At 44.7% G+C, this 24614-nt stretch overlaps 1 protein-coding gene across 1 annotated transcript in view; it reads right to left on the bottom strand.

The window, feature by feature from the left end:
- DRAXIN (dorsal inhibitory axon guidance protein) overlaps positions 1-24614 on the bottom strand; it is a 114947-nt gene that overhangs the window by 53797 nt on the left and 36536 nt on the right. The gene's annotated exons all lie outside the window — the stretch shown is intronic.

Raw genomic sequence — 24614 nt, 5'->3', positions numbered from 1 at the left:
TGCGAATCAATTATCGTCTTTTCACCGAAAGGGAGCCGTGACGGAGATGAAAAGAAGTGAGCGGATTACAAACAGACAAGACTAGAGGGAAGGCACTTTCTGAAATTAAAGGAAGCGTGGCTTTAATCAAGACATATTATGCGAAGAGCATGGAAGTTACCGTACTGAACTTACAACATATTCCAGACAAACCCAAAAACTTAGCACAGAAATACACTATATGCTAATATGTAGGTGGACAGGACATCCTCTCCAAATGATTGAGTTCAGGTGTTTCCAGTGAAGGGTACTGTTAATACCAGGCTGGGCCAAGACAAAAAAAGCATGTGTCTTGGGTACCAAGCATCCCCTGCATCTGCATCACCAGGCCATCTCCTCCACTGTGCATGACTGAGCTGTCAAACTGACAGCTCAGTCCTGCAGAATACATTGGGAGATCGCAGCTCTCCCTGATATCAAAATGCCCTGATGAGTGGGTGTCAGCCTGGAGGAGTGGAAGTTCCTAGGCAGACTGTATTTTACCTACGGACTGCCCTAGGTAATGGCAACATGTGATGTTGAGTCTCCATGATTGAAAGAACTGAAATCCAATGAATGAAAGGGATGGGCCAGGGACAGTCAGGCTGGGAGAATAAATGGGTATATCAGTGTTTCTCAATTTTTTTTCAGTTGTGGCACTCTTTAAAACTATGCAAAGTCTTGAGGCACCATAGTCGAAAACAGTGGTCTCCAAACTTTCCAAACAAAGGCCAAGACTTTTGGGGGGATGGATTGTAGCCAGACAGGGTAGAAAATGTTCCCAGGCCTGGCATCAGTGAGATTAACAGTACCTCAGGTGTGGTGTTCAGTTGCAGTTACTGGGAGGAATAGTGCCACATCGTTGGTGTCAGTGGGAGCAATAATGCTCTATCATTGCTATCAGTAGAAGGTGCCCCATCAATAATACTAGTGGGAGGAATAGTGCCCCATTGATGGTGTCAGTTAGGGGAATTGTGCCTCACTGTGGTGTCAATGTTATGAATAGTGCCTCAAATCAGTGGGAGGAACAGTGCCCAAGGGCCAAATTAGGGCTAGCAAAGGGACGCAGTTTGGAGACCACCGGTCTAAAATGTAAAAAGATTTGAATATTACTTATCGATGGGAAACCTGTCTTGATGAAACTAACTCCCCCCCCCCCTTCACATCAGAGTTCCCCCTTGACATCAAAGTTCCCCTTTCAAATCAGAGTCCCCCTATTCACATCAGAAGCCCACCATCAGATTATAGCTCCCCCATACATCAGAAGACTCTATGTATTAGTCCCCCATCACACCAGTGTGTCCCTATTACATCAAAGTCTCCCAATCACATCAGAGTCTCTCCAACATCACAGAGCCCTCTTTATATCAGAGGCCCCCCAACACATCAGGGTCCCTATCACACTGGAGTCTTCCCTTCATGTCAGAGGCCCCCCATCACTAGACTTCTCCCCATACATCAGAGGCCCCCTATAAATGAGTCCCTCAATTACATCAGAGTCCTCCCATCACCACACGGATCTCTATCACATAGCCTAATAATGACAGAGCCCCCAATCACACAGTCCTCCCAGCCACAGAGCCCACCAGTCATACAGGCTCCCCCATTCACAAAGCCCCCTAATTACACAGTCCCCGATCACACAGTTCGATCTTCACATCAGAGCCCTACCTTTTGGCTCCAGCAGTGCAGCAGAGGACAATAGGTAGAGAAGTTATGGATGAGGCAGACTTTTGGCTTCTCTTGAATGCTGGGGCGGCCCCGCATGCCGCCTGCCCTAGATCAGAGCCATGCATTGCCATGCTGCAGGCGAGCTGGCCGTCATCACTATAGCTACAAATTACACTGCAGATCCCGGCCACAGAGTGTCACTGGTTGTTATGGTGCTGGCAGCTGTCCTGCCCCCACCATGGCAACTTATGACACTATCCCGGGCAAATTTGGTCCCATGCTCGCAGCACCCCAGGGAACCCAGATGGCATCCTAGTTATAAAACACTGGGCAGGATAATGCTAGATGTCTTCCAGCCAGGATATGAGGTAGACTCTGTCTTGCTGCAGCTTTCAATGCACATTGGGAGAGGTTCACAGTGTGCAGTGAATCAGAGTGAACAATTTCAGTACAGGGAAGAGCCTGTACAACTGTGCAATACTGAAAGAAAGACTGGAGTTCCACTTTATTACATTCTGCTTCAATCAGCATGGTAACATTCTGCGCATGTAATGAAGCTGGTAGGAGAGGGGTGACACATCCAGCCCCAGGGACAGAGAAAATCCCATGATTGGGCTCAGACAGTGTGACATTACAGACCGTCCTCGGCTGGTAGAGATGATGTAAAACGTCAGGAAGAAAAATGACCCCACTTGTATTACAGGCCTCATTACAAGACAGCAGGATCATGTCACTACTCACTACACAGAAGCTAAGCGGGCCGTATCTTATTTCATTGTGTTTTACACGAAACGCCATTACCTGCGCTGAGTACGGCTTCGCATTCCCCTGTGGACTTTCAGGCGACTATTATGTGTGCAGCGCTCTCGCCTTCTAGCACTGAAAGTCCTTGAACAAACTACCAGTGTGAAGTCTGTACATTTATCATGTTTCAATTTTTTCTCCCAATTGAAAAACATACTGGTATGTTAATAGGTGCGCAGCCTACTGCATTAGGGTGTGCACCCCAAATCTCAAACTCACATGTGTGTGTACGTATTCCTACTAAATCTAAAAGATTTACCTGTTAAAAAAAAAATCTAAAAGATAAAACTGTAATGAATAAAGCTCTGTGTGTGAATGGGGTCTTGGGGCTCATTCAGGTGGGTGCTGGGGTCTGTACAATGTGAACCAGTGTTTATGTGGCTGAAGTTGTGTGCAGGCAGCCTATGTTATGTAAGGGGACGCAGCAGCTGTACGAACACAGCAACAGGTCATAATTTGACAGGCATGTGGATGTAGGTGTACGGCACTGAACACAGACAGGGTGCATTTGGGGCAACTCACCCACACCTGTCAGATTAGGACCTACGGCTGTGTTTGTACAGCCGCTGTGTCTGCAGCAAGCAAACTGCTCATTTACACCGTATGGGCCAGTGAACCCCTTCGAATGAGCTCTTAATTTTTTTATGTCTTACATTTCTTATTATATTTTTTTTACAATTTTTATTTTCTACAATTCTGTTGTAGGTGAAATATCAGAAGTCAGACCCCTGATGTCTCACTTTTGAGACAGAAAAAGGGGATACAAATATTAATTCCTCAGTCCCTTTTTGCAGCCTAATCTGTACTGGACAGGTAATGAACAGAAGGCTCGGTGCAGAGGCTCCTGGTCATTCACAAACGGAAGCATAGTAAACACGTTTTACTATGCTTCAGTTATGAATGAACACAGTGAGTGATCGATACTGATCACTTGCTGTGTTCACTCACAAAAGGAAGGGCCCCTGTCCCCACTCTCCATCCTGAAGATCTACCCCTCCCCATGTTCCCACAACAGCCAGTGAGAGAGGAGTGGAGGGAAGCTAGTAGTGCCCTATTCTTGAGATAAGCCATGTGTGCATGCACCCCTTTAAGGTTGTCCTAAAGTGGCTTTAGATCAGGCCAAGTTGAATAACAATAACACACCTCCCAACATTTTGAGATGGGAATGAGGGACACCTACTAGCAAATGTGTGTAGGTGTAGGACACGCCCCCTGCCACACCCCCTTCAAGGAGAATTAACCACTTGCCGACCGCTGTCAGCACATATATGTCGGCAGAATGGTACAGCTGGGCAAAGTAACGTACCTGTACGTTACTTTGAATTTCCTGCCGCAAGCTCCGTGACCGTGCCTGCGGGACCCGTGGACTTTATCGCCGCTGGGATACCCGCGATCGTGTCATTGGGCTGAGGAACGGGGAGATGCCGATGTAAACAGCATCTCCCCTTTTGCCTAGTGACAGGACACTGATCGTCTGCTCCCTGTCATCGGGAGCAGACGATCAGTGTCGTGTCAGTGCTAGCCCATCCCCCAGCCAGTTAGAATCACTCCCCAGGACAGACTTAACCCCTCCCCACCCACTAGTGGTTAACCCCTTCACTGCCAGTGACATTTTTACAGCAATCAATGCAATTTTATAGCATTGATCACTGTATTAATGCCAATGGTCCCAAAAATGTGTCAAAATTGTCCAATGTGTCCGTAATAATGTTGCAGTCACGATAAAAATCGCTGCCATTACTAGTAAAAAGAAATTGTTAATAAAAATGCCATAAAACTATCCCCTATTTTGTAGACGCTATAGCTTTTGCGCAAACCAATCAATAAACGCTTTATTGTGATTTTTTTTTACCAAAAATATAAGAATACGTATCGGCCTAAACTGAGGAAAAAAATGTTTTTTTATATTTTTTGGGGGGGATATTTATTATAGCAAAAAGTAAAAAATAATGCGTTATTCTCAACATTGTCGCTCTTTTTTTGTTTATAGCACAAAAAAAAAAACTGCAGAGGTGATCAAATACCACCAAAAGAAAGCTCTATTTGTGGGAAAAAAAGGACGTCAATTTTGTTTGGGAGTCACGTCGCATGACTGTGCAATTGTCAGTTAAAGTGACGCAGTGCCAAATTGGAAAAAGTGCTCTGGTCAGGAAGGGGGTAAATTCTTCCGGGGCTGAAGTGATTAACCAAAAACAAAAGGTTAATTAAACCCACAAGGGCTTTTTTTTTACCGCTACTATTCCTTTATATTGGCTTTTAAAATTTACAAATGCAGCAATTTAGAATTTAGATTCTAGAAGGTTTGGCACTGGGAAACACTTTTTGAAAGATAAAAAGTGCATTTTATATACAACTATATAGATCAGACCAAAATGAGGGACAAATGAGGAGGAAAAGGGGACAGAGGGACATTGCTGCAAATCAGGGACAGTCCCTCGAAATCAGGGACAGTTGGGAGCTATGTAATAAAATTCTTAATTGAAGTAGTTGCGATAATACCTATGGACAGTTCTATAAAAAAAAGTCTTCAATACACATTCCTGTACACAATCTTCTAAGTGCCCTTAATCAGTCCACTGGTGTCCCTGATTGCCCCTTGAGGTAGTAATAACTTGAATAGGTGTGAAAGTCCTCAAGTCCATTCAGCAGTGGCATAAGTCCATATCCGTGGAACCCTGACCATGCTCCACAGTGAGGTGGTTAAGTAAAAAAAGTAGTTCACATCTTTAGCAGCATACTGTTCCTTAAGTGGGGAGACCTGAAACTATACCTCTGTTCATCCTAACTGCGGCACTTGCCTCCCTTTTTAAGTGTTTGCCCCAGCAGTGGGTGGTACTTCCCAAAAAGCCCGGGAGAACCTGGCCAGCAGTGTTAACCCTTACCTTCCAGGGAGTACCAACTCAGCAGGGCAAGCAAACTAAACAGTGCAAAAATCTAACCATAGACATCAAATGAAAACGATATGACCTTTTAATAGATCATAAACATGTGCCATCCACCTGCTTAGATCTTATCTTGATGATCAGTAAACAATATTGACTGGTATAAAAGTGGTACTGGATATCAAGCATAGATACGTAGGGATATACAATGTATCTTTGGGAAGTGAGATACAGATAGGAAATATGGGAAAAATATATTAAAAAATATAGCTTAAAATTTTTTTTTTTTTAAATTGTTATAGACATATTTTTATATCTTCTTCCCCTTTTCCTAATTTTGTATTATATATTCAATTCCACTTACATACTAGTCAATACAGTATACTGATTATGAACTTTTTATTTGTTAAATGGAGCCCTGATGAAGAGGGACCCTTTGAACCCCCTGAAACGTGTAAAATTTTTGTGATATAAGGATCTAGATTAAACTGAATCTGGACTTTATACAGCATGTTCTGCTTTTGGTGCATTCCACCTTGCACATCCAATCCCTACTCAAGCAAAGAGCCACTACGTCTGGGAGAGCTGCCTAAGCAACACCATTCCCTAGACTCAAGACCCGACAGAGAATACCTATCACTATACCACACCTTCCTTCTACTTTCCAGTAATAAACACCTGGCAGGGGCTGTATGCCCTCCTCATTATAGTTGAGCTTTAAAAACACAATACGCTCCCCTCGTTTCACTATGACAGTATGCAGTTATCACTGCCAGCATTTGGTATTCCTGGGCACGCACAGGAGAGCAGAGCCGCATCCCTCCAGAGAAAGTTGCCAACTTCCTAACAAATGGCACTAATAACAATAATGAATAGAAAATTGAGAGACACATTGACATCAAATATGTTATCTAAAATTATGCAAATTGTAAATGTGCTGCCTGATTTGCATATTTCCACCAAATTAAGTTTCCTCCGTTCAGCTTCATGCATGCTGGGAATTAATCTGAAACACAACTCAATGCACGCCAGCATGGAGCAAACAAGAACAAGAGAAACCAGATCAAAGAGCGCAGAGCATTATTTCCATGTAAACCGATCACATAACATTAATGTCATGGCAGTGCAGAAATATGTGACCCCCATCTGGGCCCCCAATGACTTACAATTTTAACTTGTGTCTGACCGCGCCTGCTCAAAGCTGTCTGAAAATTATTTTTCCCATGATGCAGTAGGAACTTTCCCAATAAGCCTTAGTTAGGAGTGGGTATAGATCCAACCTTTTTCTAAGGTGTCAGGCGCTGGGCCACTTATTATATTTTCTCCCACTGCAGGAAGTGATAGAAGTATTTTTTATTTATTTATTTCAGGTACTTATATAGCGCCGTCAATTTACGCAGCGCTTAACATGTACATTGTACATTCACATCAGTCCCTACCCTCAAGGGGCTTACACTCTAATGCCCCATACACACGGTTGGACTTTGTTCGGACATTCCGACAACAAAATCCTAGGATTTTTTACGACGGATGTTGGCTCAAACTTGTCTTGCATACACACGGTCACACAAAGTTGTCGGAAAATCCGATCGTTCTAAACGCGGTGACGTAAAACACGTACGTCAGGACTATAAACGGGGCAGTGGCCAATAGCTTTCATCTCTTTATTTATTCTGAGCATGCGTGGCACTTTGTCCATCGGATTTGTGTACACACGATCGGAATTTCCGACAACGGATTTTGTTCTCGGAAAATTTTATATCCTGCTCTCAAACTTTGTGTGTCGGAAAATCCGATGGAAAATGTGTGATGGAGCCCACACGCGGTCAGAATTTCCTACAACAAGGTTCTATCACACATTTTCCATCAGAAAATCCGACCGTGTGTACGGGGCATTAGGTCCCTAACATTCATACATACTAGGGACAATTTAGACAGGATCCAATTAACCTACCAGCAGAAGTATTCATTTTTTATTCATTTATTTAGTATTTTTAATAGGGCCAGATACAATCTTGCAGCACATGGACCATAACTTGGAAATCTCTGATCTAGAGGAAAAAAAAGGAAGTAATTGACTTATTTTGTACAACTTTTCTCATATCCAGGGACTGCCATGGACAAGGACAGCCAGATATATTACCTAGAGCTGGCCATACACCACTGGATTTCGTTCAAACATTCATAAGGATATTCTTAAAAATGGTCAGAGCATTCCATCTTGCCATCATTGCGTCAACTAATTTTGATTGAAAGCCCTTAAAATTTCATCCAGATCTGCTACTTGAATGCAAGCTCAGAGGCAGTGGCATCAGGAGGGGTGGCTGACCAGGGCTAGAGCCCCAAGTGAGCCCGCAAAAAGCCCCGGGTCCCCATTTGTTCTTCAGAATCATTAGCCCCAAGTCCCAAGGCCTGGGGTTGGCTGGGAACTCGGGGCTATACAGGGCTGGACAAGCCACCTGCCCAAGGGCCGTTTTGCAGGGCCGATCTTGGGGGTGCACAGGCTGCCTCTGAAGAGAAGGGGGGGGCGAGGTCCGCCGGATTACACAGAGCTGGGATTTCCATCTTACCCGGCGCGGTGAAGTCCCGCCTCCTGGATCGGCTCACATGATGGACGTCACACTGGTCACGATTTTGGGGTTGTGTTCGATATGTGCAAAGAGAGATCATTTAAATACTTACAAGTATAACATATATTAAAGATAAAGTCTGTTCGAAAGTCCATTGGTATGAACGTGATGATGTACAAAGGGACTAGAATAAGGAAGTTCATAGCCAGTAGCCAATAGCTGCCCTTGTGTCCTTTTTTTGTCCGTCAGACTAGCATACAGACGAACGGATTTTTCGACCGGACTCAAGTCCGTCGGAAAGATTTGAAACATGTTCCAAATCTAAAGTCCGTCTGATTTTCGACAGAAAAAGTCCGCTGAAGGTCTGATGAAGCCCACACACGGTCGGATTGTCCGACGGATTCGTTCCGTCGAACCAGTCCGGTCGAAAAGTCCGCCCGTGTGTACACAGCATAACTTTTTCCAGTTTGGGCTGTGGTATTTAGATTTTTGTATAAGGAATCGACAACCCCCATGCCAACTCCCTTTGCAATTTGACCCCTCAATGACTTAGTCAGTTTACAATCACACAGTCCTTTCATATGACTTAACTAAAAGTAACTAGACTTTGTCCTGTATAATCCTTAGCCAAGGCTTGGAGGCAAATGTTAAATATTTGTGAGACCACGAGACAACTTTAACTAATATGTAATATGCTATTTTCATATCAGGGTGTCTACTTTAAAGGTCACCATTTGTAACATGTTACATGTTACACTCAAATTTACAGTGTAACATGTTACAAATGTACCGGCCCCTGCACCCCCTCTCCATATTCCTGTTTTGGCAGCGAGCGGGGATCCCCACCCCCGGCTTGCTGTCACAGTCTTAAAAAAAAACTTGGCCGTGCGGGGCTCCGCCCGCCCAGTTTAGTCATCAATTCACTGAGTTCTGTGAATGTGAAAAGTCCCCACGCCCTTTGCAGCTGTCATCTTGTAGTTCTCAATGAACTATCAGGGTGCTGTTGATCGTTCTAGGTAGTTCATTTAGCTTCCTGTCAGAGTGTAACTGCCTGCCCGTATCCAAGGGTACACTGTAGTCTGCAGGACCATGGCATTACACCCACGATTGGCAGTGCTTTACAGGTCCCTAACAAAAAAAATATACATTTTTTTTAAAATGAACTTATCCTTTAAGGGCAGGGTAAAATTAAAAGCACTAAAATTCTTACCCCAGCACTTGCAATTTACCATGTCTCAATGCTTCTGGCTCCTGCTCTCTCAGTGCTGCTTCCCTGAAATTTTGATCTTCACACAAGAGAGTTAATGGTTGACAGTGCAGTCTCCTGCTAGTTTGTTAGCTTGGAGAATGGAAGGAGAAGGGGAGTGCCTTGCCATCCTAGACTACAGGGCTGCGTGTTTCTATTGATGTACACAGTGTAGAGAAACACAACTCTAGTCCCTGCATGCAAGGGTGGCTCCATAGCACGCTGCAAGTGAAAGAGGTCACAATGAAACTTGAAATCTGGGGCAGTGATCATAGCACCAGTTTGAACAGGAATATAGGCAATTATTAAAGATAAAGAAGCTTCACACTCAGCAAAGGATTAAATCAGCTGCTGAAAGTGGTTTTATTATCACTTAAAAAAAGAGGGTCCTTTTTCTTTACCTGGAGCTCCCCTTTAAGCGATAACATAAAGGCGATGAGGTGACGGAGATAAATCGGATACGTGAGTTTAATTTCTGCGTGAATCTCTAGCGGCAGCTCGAGGAGCTGGCGGAGTCCTGGAGGAGTGAGTTGATATGAAGTGCTATGCAGCCTGGCATGAACAGACATGGGCACAATCTGCCGTGATAAACGTCCGCCTCAGATTCACATGCAAATGAGAGTAATTAATCATTCTGATGTTTCCTTTTCATCTTCCTTCCTTCCAATTTCTTCCTTCCCTGCTGCTCGAGTTTTTCTGGACGGGCCCCTCCTCCCCGCGGGTGCCCCTCCAACGTGCCAAGGCTTATGCCAAGGATGCACAGCTGCTGCGTTCACAAGATTTCTGCCCAGCTGGCGCTAACGCTGCAGGTTGGCTCTGCTCGCCTCCCCAGTATAATCAGCACCACCCGGATGGATATTCCATACCGCTAATTCTTTAATTACAGCCGGCTTATACCACCTTATGTACATGTTTAATCCAATATTAATCATCGCCCTCAATATGTAATTCGGTAAATTGCGCTTTTTCAAGCTAATTAGGGACAGGCAATAAAAGCTTGTTGAGGCTGCCGATCTGCGCACAGTTTTTGATTGGGTCCTCGACCAGCTGTAGATTGCCAAGATCGGTCATGCAAACCTTCTAACAGATATACAAAGGTGGTCGTCGCCAGGGTCATGGGCAATGCTGGAGCTGCATGGCTCTGCCAACCCAGGAGGGGAATTCATGTGCAACTGACCAATAAAACTTTGCTTGCTTGCTATTTCAGATAGCATTGCTAATGTGTGGTCCCGTACAAAATGTACTAAATCATTTGCATACAGTAGGGGAAGAGTAAAATCTGACCTCCAGCCCTCCCTTCAGTCTTGCGCAGTTGTACAGGCTCCTCTCCTGTACTCAAATTGTTTACTTTGATTTCACTGCACACTGCCAGCTTCTCACAATGTGCATTAGAAGCTGATAGAGCCTACCTCATTTCCTGCCTGAAGTATGACCAGCATAATCTAGCCCAGTGGTCTCCAAACTGCAGCCCGAGGGCCAGATGAGGCCCTTTGCTTGCCCCTATAAGGCCCACAGGGCACTATTTCTCCCAATGATACAAGTGATGGGGCACCATTTCTCCCAGTGACATCAATAATGGGGCACTATTCCCCGCACTGACACCATTGAAGGGGCACCATTCCTCCCACTAATGCCAATTATTATTATTATTATACAGGATTTATATAGCGCCAATATTTTACACAGAGCTTTACAACTTGAGGGTAGACAGTACAAATACAATACACTTTAATACAGTAGGAATCAGAGGGTCCTTAGAGCTTACAATCTAAGAGGGAAGGTCAAGAGATACAAGAGGTAATAACTGTGGGGGATGTGCTGATGTAGAAAATAAGTGTACAGTTGTTAGGTGGGGGCCAGATAGGCTTCTCTATAGAGATGAGTTTTCAGGGATCGTCTGAAAGTGGACAAAGTAGGAGAAAGTCAGGCAGATTGGGGTAGAGCATTCCAGAGGATGGGAGAGGCTCTGGAGAAGTCCTGAAGGCGAGTATGGGAAGAGGTGACAAGGGAGTTAGGGCTCTTTCATACGGACGTGTCCGTGTACGGAGCCCGCTCTGCTCAGCGGGGGATTCCTCCGTCGATCCCCGCTGAGCAGGCAGATGACAGGTCCGCCGCTGCACACTGTGCAGCGGCGGACCTGTCAGAGCACCGCTCTCCCCTATGGGGGATCCTCTTTTACACTTTTTCGCATCGGAGCGGGTCATATGTCAGCGGACATGTCACCGCTGACATCCGACGCTCCATAGAGGTCTATGGAGGGTCTGTTCAGGTCCGCCTAAAAAACTGACAGGCGGACCTGAACGGATCGTTCGTGTGAAAGAGGCCTTACAGAGCAGGAGGTCTTGGGAGGAGCGAAGAGAACGATTAGGTTGGTATTTTGAGACTAAGTTAGTGATGTAGCTGTTTCTTGAATTTAATTTTTTGGTTGAGTGGCAGCCAATGGAGGGATTGGCAGAGGGGTGTAGCAGACGCTGAGCAGTTTGTGAGGTGGATGAGCCTAGCAGCAGCGTTCATGATGGACTGAAGTGGGGATAGCCTATTTAGAGGTAAGCCAATGAGGAGGGAGTTGCAGTAATCGAGGCGAGAGATGACCAGGGAGTGGATTAGAAGCTTTGTGGTGACATTGGTTAGGAAGGGGCGTATCTTGGAGATGTTGTGGGGGTTGAGGTAGCAAATTTTGGATAGCGATAAGATCTGGGCGATAGCGATATGGGTCTGAAAAGTTAGTTCGGAGTCCAGGATTACACCTAGGACCTTGGAGTGGGGGGACAAGTTGATAGTTGAGCCGTTGATGTTGACAAAGAAATCAGGAGAAGTGGCACCTGGGGGAAGAAATATCAAGAGCTTGGTTTTGGATAGGTTGAGTTTGAGGAAGTGATGTGACATCCAGGCTGATATGTCTGCTAGTAAGTTGGTGATGTGTGAGGAGATAGATGGAGAGAGCTGGGGGTGGAGAGATAAATTCGGGTGTCATCAGCATAGAGATGATATTAAAAGCCATGGGAGGCAATCAACTGACCCAGGGAGGTGGTGTAGATTGAGAAAAAGGAAAGATCCAAGAACAGAGCCTTGGGGGACCCCTATGGAGAAAGGAAGAGGAGAGGAGGAAGTAGAGTTGTAATCAACTACCAATGATGGAAGTTGATTACTTCCACTGACACTAGGCATTTTCTATTCCCACTGGCCACAATCCGGCCCCTAAAGTTTGAACAAAAGTAAATTGGCCCTTTGTTTAGAAAGATTGGAGACCCCTGACCTAACCCTTTCCACCCCAGTATGACTGTCCCTGTCCTGTCCCTGTCCATTCATTGGGTTCAATTTCTTTCAATCATCGAGGCTCAACATCACATGAGGGCATTACCCAAGATAGTCTGCATGCAAGCCAACCTAGGAATGCACACCCCTCCAAAGTGACACCCACCCATCAAGTAATTTTGATATTTGTATAACTCTTCCAAAGAATCAGCCAACTGCTTGCATCAGAGCTGAGGGCTCTGGAGAGGATATTGAGTCGGGGTGCTGTGATATTTTTAAAGAAGCTATGTACAGCCCCTCCCACTAGTCTGCCTGTAGAGAAGACAGAGATCCTGTGATGACTGGATCAAAAATAAGGTATGTATTGAGGATATATTTTAAAAAATTTTTGGCTTGTTGATGGTGGGGGGAGAAACCAGGAAAAGCAAATGTATGTATAAGCAGATTAAATTGCAGCTTTAAAGTGTATCTACACATCTACTGTACTCATTTCTTCTTGGCAAGAAAACAATTATTTACTCAGGCGTTAAAATTGCCCACTTTTAACTTTGCTGAGGTCAAGGATCGTATACAGCGCATGCTTATCGATGAAAAACAAAACAACTATTCGTCTACCGACGTAACTACACGCCTATTGGATTTGTAAAATAGATTCACCACAACTAACCACAAGGAACTGTCCCTGATTTGGAAGTCCCTCTGTCCCTGTCTCTGTCTTTGTCACCTGTCTCACATTTTGGTCTGATCTATATACTTTCAGGTCCATAAATATTGGGACATCGACACAATTCTAATCTTTTTGGCTCTATACACCACCACAATGGATTTTAAATGAAACGAACAAGATGTGCTTTAACTGCAGACTTTCAGCTTTAATTTGAGGGTATTTACATCCAAATCAGGTGAACGGTGTAGGAATTACAACAGTGTGTATATGTGCCTCCCACTTTTTAAGGGACCAAAAGTAATGGGACAGATTAACAATCATCCATCAAACTTTCACTTTTTAATACTTGGTTGCAAATTCTTTGCAGTCAATTACAGCCTGAAGTCTGGAACGCACAGAAATCACCAGACTCTGGGTTTCATCCCTGGTGATGCTCTGCCAGGCCTCTACTGCAACTGTCTTCAGTTCCTGCTTGTTCTTGGGACATTTTCTCTTCAGTTTTGTCTTCAGCAAGTGAAATGCATGCTCAATCGGATTCAGGTCAGGTGATTGACTTGGCCATTGCATAACATTCCACTTCTTTCCCTTAAAAAACTCTTTGGTTGCTTTCGCAGTATGCTTCGGGTCATTGTCCATCTGCACTGTGAAGCGCCGTCCAATGAGTACTGAAGCATTTTGCTGAATATGAGCAGATAATATTGTCCAAAACACTTCAGAATTCATCCTGCTGCTTTTCTCAGCAGTCACATCATCAATACATACAAGAGAACCAGTTCCATTGGCAGCCATACATGCCCACACCATAACACTACCACCACCATGCTTCACTGATGAGGTGGTATGCTTTGGATCATCAGCAGTTCCTTTCCTTCTCCATACTCTTCTCTTCCCATCACTCTGGTACAAGTTGATCTTGGTCTCATCTGTCCATAGGATGTTGTTCCAGAACTGTGAAGGCTTTTTTAGATGTTGTTTGGTAAACTCTAATCTGGCCTTCCTGTTTTTGAGGCTCACCAATGGTTTACATCTTGTGGTGAACCCTCTGTATTCACTCTGGTGAAGTCTTCTCTTGATTGTTGACTTTGACACACATACACCTACCTCCTGGAGAGTGTTCTTGATCTGGCCAACTGTTGTGAAGGGTGTTTTCTTCACCAGGGAAAGAATTATTCGGTCATCCACCACAGTTGTTTTCCGTGGTCTTCCGGGTCTTTTGGTGTTTCTGAGCTCACCGGTGCGTTCTTTCTTTTTAAGGATGTTCCAAACAGTTGATTTGGCCACACCTAATGTTTTTGCTATCTCTCTGATGGGTTTGTTTTTTCAGCCTAATGATGGCTTGCTTCCCTGATAGTGACAGCTCTTTGGATCTCATATTGAGAGTTGACAGCAACAGATTCCAAATGCAAATAGCACACTTGAAATGATCTCTGGACCTTTTATCTGCTCCTTGTAAATGGGATAATGAGGGAATAACACACACCTTGCCATGGAACAGCTGAGCAGCCAATTGTCCCATTACTTTTGGTCCCTTAAAAAGTGGGAGGCACATATACAAACTGTTGTAATTCCTACATCGTTCACCTGATTTGGATGTAAAAACCCTTAAATTAAAGCTGAAAGTCTGCAGTTAAAGCACATCTTGTTTCATTTCAAATCCATTGTGGTGGTGTATAGAGCCAAAAAGATTAGAATTGTGTCGATGTCCCAATATTTATTGACCTGACTGTAGTTGTATATAACACAACAGAACACAACAGCTCAGCTGAGGATATCGCTCAACTAACCTTGCATGGCTACTTCAGCGGCTCCGACTGGAGCTTACATTTATTTTCGTTCAACCTGTGGGGGACACTCTGTTATGTGGGCTGGGGCCAAGTAGAACTTCCTGGTCACTGGGTATGCCTGGGGTGGACTGTGGGTGGGATTAAGTACAGTATGTCCCATGGACCAGGGCTGAAAAGTGGGTGAGTATGGCCTTAGTTGACATTAGCATGTTAGGCCTTAAATACAACTCATTCAAACAAATGGGGTCATGCTGCAACTGCCCTGAAACCACATGCAATGCACGCGGCTCCTGTCAAACATCAACTGAAAAGCGATCCAAAGGGGTGGCAATAATTGCTGCAAGTCTTAACAAGCCCCAAGGGGTGTATTTATAAAAAAAAATCACATATCAATTCACCCCGAGAAAGCTCTTGTACAATCCTTCTGAGGGAATAGAGCAAAAAAAAATGCTATTAGTCTATACACCCTCACCAGCCACTTTATTAGGTACACCAGTTCAATTGCTTGGTAACATAAATTGGTAATGAGATGACTTGCTGAAGTTCAAATCAAGCATCAGAATGGGGAAGAAACGGGATTTAAGTGACTTTGAATGTGGCATGGTTGTTGGTGTCAGATGGGCTGGTCTGAGTATTTCAAAAACTGCTGATCTACTGGGATTATCACACACAACCATCTCTAGGGTTTACAGAGAATGGTCCGAAAGAGAGAAAATATCCAGTGAGTGGCAGTTGTGTGGATGAAAGTGCCTTGTTGATGTCAGAGGTCAGAGGAGAATGGGCAGACTGGTTTGAGATGATAGAAAGGCAACAGTAACTTAAATAACCACAATCAAGGTATGCAGAATACCATCTCTGAACACACAACACATTGAACCTTGAAGAAGATGATCTACAGCAGCAGAAGACCACACCAGGTGACATTTCTGTCAGCTAAAAACAGGAAACTGAGGCTACAATTCGCACAGGCTCAACAAAATTGGACAATAGAAGATTGGAAGACATGAAAAATATTGCCTGGTCTGATGGGTCTCAGTTTCAGCTGCACCACTCAGATGGTAGGGTAAGTATTTGGCATAAACAACATGAAAGCATGGATCCATCCTGCCTTGCATCAATGGTTTAGGCTGGTGGTGGTGTAATGGTGTGGCGAATAATTTCTTGCCACACTTTGGGCCCCTTATTACCAATTGAGCATTGTTTAAATGCCACGGCCTACCTGAGTATTGTTGCTGATCATGTCTATATCTTTATGACTACAGTGTACACATCTTCTGATGGCTCCTTCCAGCAGGATAATGCACCATGTCACATAGCTAAATCATCTCATCACTGGTTTATTGAACTTGACAATGAGGTCCCTGTACTCCAATGGCCTCCACAGTCACCAGATCTCAATTCAATAGAGCACCTTTGGGATGTGGTGAAATGGGAGATGCACATCAGGGATGTGCAGCGGACAAATCTGCAGCAACTGCATAATGCTATCATGTCAATATGGACGCAAATTTTTTGAGGACTATTTCCAATACCTTGTTGAAGCTATGCCATGAAAAATTAAGGCAGCCCTGAAGGAAAAAGGGGGTTCAAACTGGTACTAGCAAGGTGTACCTAATAAGGTGGCCGGTGCATATCTATATATATCTATATATATATATATATATATATATATATATATATATATATATATATATATATATATATATATATATATATATATATATATATATATATATATATAAAATATATATATATACATATACACATTAGTCCAGCCCTCAAAATTTCCATTCGCCTGCTCGCATTTGGCGAGTGGAAATTAGCAGAGGGCGAGTGTTGGGCAGGGAGGACTTGGCTAACAGTTTCCTGCCTGATCGCTTCTGGCAGAAGTGGTGCAGCCATGAGAGCGGCCCAGAGGATGGGGCTCCATGCCCCCCGGGCCACTCCGATGACCTGTAAAAAAGGCCAAACCACTTCTGCCAGAAGAGATCAGCCAGGAAACTGTCAGGAGGATCTGGCGGCTGGATCACACAGAGCGGGGATCTCCTGCTGTGACACAGCTTGTATATTAAACGGCAGCTGCTGTCAAATAAAGTCCCGCCTCCTGAACCGGCTACTATGATAGACAGCACACTGGTCCAATGCCGGTCCAGGAGGCGGGATATTGTTTGACAACAGCTGACTATTCATATGCAAGCTGTGTCTCGGTGGAAGATCCCCGCTCTGTGTGATCTGGCCGCTAGATCCTCCTGACTCCTCCTTGCTGCACTGATAGGCTGCACTGATGAGCACTGATAAGCCGCACTGATGGGCAATGATAGGCTGCATTGATGAGTACTGATAGGCACTGATGAGGCTGCACCGATGGGCACTGATAAGGCTGCACTGATGGGCACTGATAGGCTGCACTGATGGGCATTGATAAGGCTGCACTGATGGGCACTGATGGCCACTGATGAGGTGGAACCGATGGCCACTGATGAGGCAGCACTGATAAGCTGCACTGATAAGGCAGCACTGATATGCTGTCCTGATGGACACTAATAGGCTGCCCTGATAGGCACGAATAGGCTGCACTTATGGCCACTGATGAGGCTGCACTGATGGCCATTAATGAGGTGGCACTCTTAAGCTGCACTGAAGGGGCTGCACTGATGTGCTGCACTGATGGGGCACTGTTGGGGCTGCAATGATGGGCACCAGTGAGGCTGCACTGATGGGCACTGATAAGGCTGCACTGATTGGCACTGATGAGGCTGCACTGATGGGCAATGTTGGGGCTGCAAAGATGGGCACCAATGGGGCTGCATTGATGGGCGCTGATAAGGCTGCACTGATGGGCACTGATAGGCTGCACTGATGGTCTGCATTGATGGGGACTAATAAGCATTGATAAGGCTGCACTGATGGGCACTGATAAGGCTGCACTGATGGGCACTGATAAGGCTGCACTGATGGGCACTGATAGGCTGCATTGATGGGCACTGATAAGCACTGATGAGGCTGCACTGATGGGCAATAATAAGGCTGCACTGATGGGCACTGATAAGGCTGCACTGATGGCCACTGATGAGGCGGTACTGATAAGCTGCACTGATGGGCTGCACTGATATGCTGCACTGATGGGCACTGATAAGGCTGCACTGATGGACACTGATAGGCTGCATTGATGGGCACTAATGAGGCTGCACTAATGGGCACTGATAAGCAATGATAAGGCTGTACTGATGGGCGCTGATAGGCTGCATTGATGGGCACTGATAGGCTGCACTGATGGGTACTGATAGGCTGCATTGATGAGCACTAATGAGGGTGCACCGATGGGCATTGATAAGGCTGCACTGATGGGCACTGAAAGGCTGCACTGATGGCCACTGATGAGGTGGAACTGATAGCCACTGATGAAGCTGCACTGATGTGGCTACTGATGAAGCAGCACTCTTAAGCTGCACTGATGGGGCTGCACTGATATGCTTCACTGATGGGCACTAATAGGCTGCATTGATGAGGCTGCACTGATGGCCACTGATGAGGCTGCACTGATGGCCACTGATGAAGCGGCACTCTTAAGCTGCACTGATGGGGCTGCACAAATAAGGCAGCACTGATAGGCTGCACTGATGGCCACTGATGAGGCTGCACTGATGGCCACAGATGAGGCTGCACTGATGGCCACTGATGAGGCTGTACTGATGGCCACTGATGAGGCTGCACTGATGGCCACTGACGAAGTGGCACTCTTAAGCTGCACTGATTGGGCTGCACTGATAAGGTAACACTGATATGCTGCACTGATGGGCTGGACTGGTGACCCCTGATTATGCTGCACTGATGGCCACTGATGAGGCCGCACTGATGGCCACTAATGAGGTGGCACTGATGGGAAATGATAGGCTGCATTGATGGACACTGATAAGCACTGATGAGGCTGCACTGATGGACACTGATAAGGTTGCACTGATGGGAACTGATAGGCTGCATCGATGGGCACTGATAAGGCTGCACTGATGAGCGCTGATAAGACTGCACTGATAGGCTGCACAGATGTGCACTGATAAGGCTGCACTGATGGGCACTAATGAGGCTGCACTGATGGGCACTGATATGCTTTATATTAATATTGTTAAAGTTGTTGTTAATATTTACGATAATATTAAGGTGATAATTTATGAGGGCATGTTTAGAGGTGGACTTAGGGGTGGGGCAGGGTAGGGGTTGGGAGGGGCAACTGGTGGGGAGTAACTCTTTAAGCCTGGCTAGTAGCTCAGGACTTGAGATTTTGAGCCCTGTATTAGTCTATACATCCTGTGGCATTTGCACGTACACCATTGATTTAAAATGGAAAATACTGGATTTGGTCATTAGGTGATGCCAAGTATCATGATACTCCCCCCACTTGGGAAAATGTAGTAAATTAATAGCGTGCGAACCGCACAGTAAATAACCTACTAAAGTTAGAGCAGTATTAAACCCAAAAGCAAACATGTATTATATTGCAGCTTAACAATTCTTAGATGTGATGGCTGCATTCGTTTTCTTTTTAGGTTTTCTTTCCTTTATTGTTACCTGCTGATCTGGCCAGTAAGTTTGTTGTTTTTCAACAGAACCAGCTCTTCTTCAGATGTAGCAGTTACAGGTTTAGACAAACCATTTACTACTGACAGAGGTGTTTACATCGATTAGCTTTTATTTATCTTATATTGAAAAAACTTTATCCCAAAAGAATAAAAAATAATTTGCTATAACTGCTTATAAAGTGTTAGCTGGAATTCAGCTTTAACCGCTTGCTGACCAGCCGCCGCTATGTTATGCTGTGGCAGGTTGGCTCGGCTGTGCAAATGGTGGTCCCTTTGAAGGCTATAGCAGGCACGCACGCGCGCGTGGCCAGCGGCCGTGATGTTCGCCAGCCACCCGCGATCGCTCCACAGAGAGCCAGAAAGGGGATATGTCAATGTAAACAAAGCAGATCCCCGTTCTGATAGGGGAGTAGAGAGAGAGCATCTGTTCCTAGTGATCAGGACCAGCGATCTCTCTCTACTTCCTGTCAGTCCACCCCCTTCCACAGTTAGAAATACCTCCCAGGGAACACTTAACCCCTTGATTGCCCCCTGGTGTTAACCCCTTCCCTGCCAATGTCATTTACTGTATACAGTGATCAGTAGCTATTTTTAGCTCTGATCACTGTAATAATGTCACTGATCCCAAAAAAGCGTCAAAAGTGTCCGATCTGTCCTGCTAAAAATCGCAGATCACCGCTATTACTAGTAAAAAAAAGAGTTAAAGCGGGGTTCCACCCAAATTTTGAACATGATCTCTATGCATTCTCTTCCTTGCCTAGATGCTGACATGCTGTGTAAAAAAATTGAAATCGCCGTAATTACCTTTTTTTTTCTAATCTTCTTAGCACTTCCTGGTTTTCCTCCCATGGGAGTAGGCGTGTTTCTAGCCTCTCCCAGACCTTCCACAGTCCCCTGGGAGCTAGTCTCAGGCTTCCCAGCATGCATTGTGCAACAGCGTCATCACAAAATCTCGGTGAATGCTGGGATCACAGCATTCACCGCATCCAGGGAATACATGCTTGTGGGCTTCAAATGCCCACAATGAAGATGGAAACCGCCTTCAGTGAATTTTATAAGTTATTCTTTACAACGAAATCGGACACAGGCGGACTTATTACACAGAACATGTGAGTAGATAATCATGAGAAGAAAAGTTTGTGAATGAACTCCAAAAAAAAAAAAAACGATAGATAGGTGGACCCCCGCTTTAATAATAAAATTGCCATAAATCTATCCCCTAATTTGTAGACGCTATAACTGTTTCGCAAACCAATCAATATACGCTTATTGTGATTTTTATACCAAAAATATGTAGAAGAGTACATATCGGCCTAAACTGATGAAGAGATTTTTATTTTTTGGGGGATATTTATTATAGCAAAGAATAAAAAATATTGTTTTTTTTTTTTTCAAAATTGTTGGTCTTTTTTGTTTGTAATTTAAATCACAGAGGTGACCAAGTACGACCAAAAGAAAGCTCTATTTGTGGGGAAAAAAAAGGACCTCAATTTTGTTTGGGTACAATGTCGCACAACCGCGCAATTGTCAGTTAAAGCGACGCAGTGCTGTATAGCAAAAAATGGCCTGGTCAGGAAGGGGGTAAATCCTTCCGGGGCTGAAGTGGTTCATTTGTTGTTGTATTTAAATCTGCTAGTGCATCTAACACCCCCTCCCTCCAGATTAGCAATGCTGCTGTCCAAAATTGTCCCCTGTGCTCCTTCATCTGAAGTGGATGCACTCTAATACAGGAGGTGTGTTACAGGCCAGATCACCAAGTGAAAACAGAGGGAAAAAAGACTAAAAATGGCAGAGGTGGGCAAATGGGCGTACTTGTACGTCCCCTTTAATTGGCGGGACTAGCCGCGTGACCGTGCCCGCGGGACCAGCAGACTCAATAACCGCCGATCTCCCGGCGATCGTGTCACGGAGCTGCAGAACGGGGAAGTGTCTATGTAAACAAGGCATTTCCCCGTTCTGCCTTGTGACATGACAGAGATCACTGCTCCCTGTCATCGGGAGCAGTGATCGCTGTCTCATGTCAGTGGTAGCCCATCCCCCCCCCACCCCCACAGTAAAAATCACTCCCCAGGACACACTTAACCCCTTGATCGCCCCCTAGTGGTTAACCCCTTCCCTGCCAGTGTCATTTACACAGTAATCAGTGCATTTTTATAGCTCTGATCGCTGTATAAATGACAATGGTCCCAAAATAGTGTCAAAAGTGTCCGATGTGTCCGCCATAATGTCGCAGTCACGATAAAAATCGCAGATCGCTGCCATTACTAATAAAAAAAAAAGAATAATAAAAATGCCATGAATCTATCCCCTATTTTGTAAACGCTATAGCTTTTGCGCAAACCAATCAATATACGCTTATTGCGATTTTTTTTAACAAAAATATGTAGACGAATACATATCGGCCTAAAGTGAGGAAAAAATGTGTTTTTTTATATATTTTTGGGGGATATTTATTATAGCAAAAAGTAAAAAATATTGCTTTTTTTTCAAAATTGTCACTCTTTTTTTGTTAATAGAGTAAAAAAATAAAAACCGCAGAGGTGATCAAATACCACCAAAAGAAAGTTCTATTTGTGGGAAAAAAATGACGTCAATTATGTTTAGGTGCAACGTCGCATGTCTGCGCAATTGTCAGTTAAAGCGACGCAGTGCCGAATCGCAAAAAGTGCTCTGGTCAGGAAGGGGGTAAAAGCTTCCGGGGCTGAATCGGTTAAACTGAACACTCCAGTCATTCGCAGCGCCCCCTACAGGAACGTTTGCGGACCGAATACCGTGTGCACATAACTTGATGTCATTTTGCAATTGGTTTTTTATCTTGGTTGGACTTCTCTGTTCTTTTATACAATCAAGAGGTTTCTTTTTTTTTTTTTCCAAACATTTTACGCCGCGCATAATCTAGGATGCTCATCTCCCGCGGTTGCTTGTTTGCTGTACAGCTTCACACGGCCTTTCAACGCATCGTGCCAGAAAATCTAAGACCAAAGTGTGTATAAATCAGACCTGGGGGGGTGAATGGATGTTTATCATGTTGCTACCAGGATGAAACCACTTGTATTCTCCATAAATGTAGACACGAGAGGCTTGGCAAGAAGGAGAACTCATGGCGAGCTGGAATTAGAGTCTCATTAAACTTCAAAGATCCCTTCCCCATCCCGCCTCCATGCTGCGTTCGCTCTGCGGTGGCCACATTGTCGCTTTCTGGATCTAATATTAAAGGCTTTTTTTTTTTTTTTTTTTTGGAAGGACAGAGAAGAAAACATTGGCTGAAACGACGAGGCAGCTGGGTGCTCAAGAAAAAAAAAGACGCGGGACCTTTGTTTTCCCGCCTCTCCCATGCCCCCGGCGGATTTTATGAGTCGCTCGCACTTGGGGAAGGCGACCTGTGTTAACGAAAAGGCAACAAAGTCCGGATGCGATTATTTTTTTTTTTTTTCCATCTAACGACACAAAACCCGAGATAATCGGCCACCGCTAGAGTTATAGAGTTTTTATCTATGGAAGGATACAAAGAACGCAGACAAGGATAAATGAGCTCTTTGAGGCGTCAGCACACAAAATAGCTTGGTGGCCTGGAATATTTCATCTGTTTTCTGCTTAAAGCTAAACTCTGTGCAGATATAAAAGACACAAATGAATGCTCTTCTGTAATCAATAATACATCATTGAACATACTTTAAAAAAAAAAAATATCAGCAGTGTAAGTACTTGAATATATCCTGGGACCAGCCAGTACAGCAGAGCTCAGAGTGGGAGAGGAAGAAGCAGCACAAGTAGCCAGTCGGTTCATGTGCTGACAAGGAGCATGCTCATAGAAGTAGAGTAGGGTGACAGAGAGAAGAGCTTATCCCTGTGCTGCTTCTCCATTCACTGTCCAGTCACAGGCTTGGGGCATGTCCAGAGTTACCTGAGCTCAGAGGAAGTGAGTTGAATGATGCTGGCCATCACACTGAGGACATCTCGTGGCAGAACAAAGTTTTGCAGGGGAAATATATGGATTGAAAGTGAGTTTTGCAGTAAAAGTTGGTTTGATATTTTATCTTTTTTTTTGGGATGTACATTTTTAAATTGATATATTTTGCTGGAGTTCTGCTTTAAAGCTGAACATCAAGCTGATATAAGAGACCATATTTACTACACTGAATTCACTGATAACTCATGATGTAGTGACATGAACACACACACGCTGAACTGGATGGACCAAGGTCTTTATTCAACCTTACCAACTTTGTAACTATATTATTTTAATTATATTATTTTTTTAACACAGTAAATGTAAGTAACTGAATATGAATAAAAATATTTTTGCCCTAGGCGCTCAATTCCAATCTGAATAATGAATAAATTATATAGCTGGCCCATATCTGAGAGCATAGGGGCTAACGATTGGTTCTTCTGAAACGTGTTCTGTGCATACCTTGAACAACTCACCTCTGGTCCACACACAGGGTAGTCTTGTCTCCCCCCCACTTGGCGGCTTCTCCCGGGACACTCCAGTCCTTGGACCATACAGCGCCAACAGTGGCTGGAGCCACGCTTCCAGTCCTCACGGCTCCACTCCGGGCATTGCTCATCTAGGATTTCGGCTTATGCTGCATACACACGACCGGACTTTCCGGCAGAAAAGGTCAGACGGAATCATTCCATCTGACATTTCGATCGTGTGTGGGCTACATTGGACTTTTTCTTTCTAAAATTCTGACAGACCTAGAAATAGAACATGTTTCAAATCTTTCTGACAGACTCAATTCCTATCGAGAAAACCGTTCGTCTGTATGCTAGTCCGACGGACCAAAAACGACGCAAGGGCAGCTATTGGCTACTGGCTATTGAACTTCCCTTTTTCTAGTGCCGTCGTACGTCATCACGTTCTAAACGATCGGACTTTGGTGTGATCGTGTGTAGGCAAGTCCGTTTCAGTGGAACTCTGTCGGAACTCCGTCGGAAAGACCGTCAGAGTCTATTCTGACGGAAAGTCCGGTCATGTGTACACGGCAACTGCCTTTCCTTCCACCTGTCCTCCAGCTCCACTCCCCAAGCTGGCCATTGATTCCATCTGTAGGCAATCACAGCCATCTATCCACCCGGATGAGGGATTTGACATCACCCAGACATGCTTGTGTATCTTTTCACCATGTGAGTG

Source organism: Aquarana catesbeiana, linkage group LG10 (genome assembly GCF_042186555.1).
Source record: "Aquarana catesbeiana isolate 2022-GZ linkage group LG10, ASM4218655v1, whole genome shotgun sequence".
Classification (NCBI taxonomy): Eukaryota; Metazoa; Chordata; class Amphibia; order Anura; family Ranidae; genus Aquarana; species Aquarana catesbeiana.
The sequence above is the reverse complement of the archived record's forward strand: the minus strand, read 5'-3'. Positions and strand labels throughout refer to the sequence as shown.